The sequence below is a fragment of the Pundamilia nyererei genome, unplaced genomic scaffold (assembly GCF_000239375.1).
Source record: "Pundamilia nyererei isolate P.nyererei 1_Seehausen unplaced genomic scaffold, PunNye1.0 scaffold00023, whole genome shotgun sequence".
Lineage (NCBI taxonomy): Eukaryota > Metazoa > Chordata > Actinopteri > Cichliformes > Cichlidae > Pundamilia > Pundamilia nyererei.
In genome coordinates, this window is record NW_005187424.1 from 2,047,184 (window position 1) to 2,049,206 (window position 2,023).

Below are 2,023 nucleotides of genomic sequence, written 5' to 3' on the forward strand. Positions count from 1 at the left end.
AGATATATATCTTATATCGCCACCCAGCTAAAAAATATCGAGATATGAATTTTGGGTCATATCGCCCAGCCCTACATGAGCATGAAAACTAGACCAAAGAGCAATGGAAGAAGGTGGCTTTGAGATTGTTGCAGACCAACAACTGGTTTGACGAGCACATCAGCGAGTTTGAGGTGTTGACTTGGCCCCCAAATTCCCCAAATCTCAATCCAAACGAGCATCTGTGGGATGTGCAAACAAAGCCAATCCAATCCATAGATGCCCCACCTCGCAGCTTACAGGACTTAAAGGCTCTGTTGCTAACATCTTGGTGCAGATACCACAGCACACCTTGAGGGGAGGAGTAGAGTCCATGCCTCAATGGCTGTTTAGGCAGTAAAAGAGGGACCAACACAATATTAGGCAGGTGGTCATAATATGGTGCCTGATAGGTTAATATTTGAATTAATCTTATAAATAATGGTTCCCACTCTTCAGTTAGCTGTACAGTATGGTTATCTGCTTGACGTGTATCTGCTATTGTTGGACGCTTTCACAGGTCCACTAGAAAGTAAACTAAGGGTTGGTGGCACTGAAGCACTTTGAACATATATCAAAAAATGTGGAGGCATTTAGAACTGTAAAACATAAACTGACATGAGAGGCCTCAGATGTGATCACTGATAACTTTACTGATGCCCACAGCACATAATTGGACTTCCAAATAGCTAACAGTACACAAAAGGCAACGTGAAAATAAAACTTACTATCACGTATCAACAAATTTGCATTAGGGATCGTGACATCCATCGTCTCTATGTACAGCATGTACAGTATGCACAAGGCAGCAGGTGGCTGTTTGCCCATGTTGGCGAGCAGGTGATCGTTAAAAGCAAAAATGAATGGAATTCAACATTAATTAAAGCTAACGATAAACTATAAACTAATGTAAATAATAACTCAGACAACATAAATCAAACACAATGTTTTGTTTTCCATTGCAGCAATAAAATATTATAGTGAGCGTCAGATTGCAGACAGCTATGACATGCATGTGTATGAGGACTTAAATACGAATGTGGGTTCAGTGTGTGTGTGTGTGCGTACATGTCTGAGGCTCGGGCCGGTCCCTGTGCAGGCTCTGCTCATTCTCCTCAACTGCAGCCTTTCCAGGAGCTTGTCATCGGTGCTTAGTCCCACCACCGCTGACCGTCTGCCCTGCGTCTAATGGGGGCATCCTAAAACAAGAGGCGGGATGACTGACACGGCAACACAGACTCACTCTCATACCCTGTCTGACATGCGAAATATGGAAGGGAATGCAGTCCTCATCAACCCACCTCAGCCAGTGAACAACAGCCAGTGTGGTGATTTTCATGTATTGCACAAGCTGCAAGTACAGACTGGAAATAGAGCTCAGTCAGCACACTTTCACTTGACATTTTGAAACATAAATCATATCGGTACACTGTGGCGAGGCTGAATTAAGTAATAATGACAAGCTAACAATCAGCATTTATGTTTCAAATTATTCTTTCCATCATCTGGACATAATTTACACAGGACTGTCTGACAAATATCTCATCAGCTTCTGTGTTGTGTTGACTAATTTCATCAACCCTCAGCCCACATTTCTCCAGTCAGCTTTAAAGTCAAATCAGAAATCAGATATCACATTTTCTTTTCTTTTTTTCTCTTCTCAAACAACCCCACGCGATGACATGACAAAAATATCACTATTTCGTTTAAAAATAAATGCTATATATGAGTTGTTTTTCAGGCAAAACTGTATAAGAAGACGGATGAAACTCTCACATTTGATACTTTCAAAGAAAGCAGAAGCCGGGAGCCACTTTAACTCAGCCGCAAACTGGAAAGTGTTTTACCACATTTCTGTTTCCACCCTTTAAAAAATTAAAGAAAATAATTTAGCTGACTCTAGCCTCACACTTGTGTGTTGAAAACTGGAACCAGCATGATTCTTTCCTAAACAAATACCTACCACCTCCAAAAGCCTGCAGACACACCTGCTGTTTCCTCTGCG

The 2,023-nt window shown here is 41.6% G+C and overlaps 1 protein-coding gene across 2 annotated transcripts in view; it reads right to left on the reverse strand.

Annotated features, from left to right (window-relative positions):
- The window catches only part of tp63 (tumor protein p63), a 58,206-nt gene extending 56,193 nt beyond the window's left edge, over nucleotides 1–2,013 (reverse strand). Inside the window, exons 1-3 of one of the 2 annotated variants that reach the window (XM_013909365.1) lie at nucleotides 1,982–2,013; nucleotides 1,320–1,382; nucleotides 1,087–1,217 (exon numbers count right to left, since the gene is read on the reverse strand). The gene's annotated coding sequence lies outside the window, so the exon portion shown is untranslated. The remainder of the gene's footprint in view (nucleotides 1–1,086; nucleotides 1,218–1,319; nucleotides 1,383–1,981) is intronic. The other variant, XM_005727161.2, reaches the window with a different exon arrangement.
- Nucleotides 2,014–2,023: the final 10 nt, after the last annotated feature.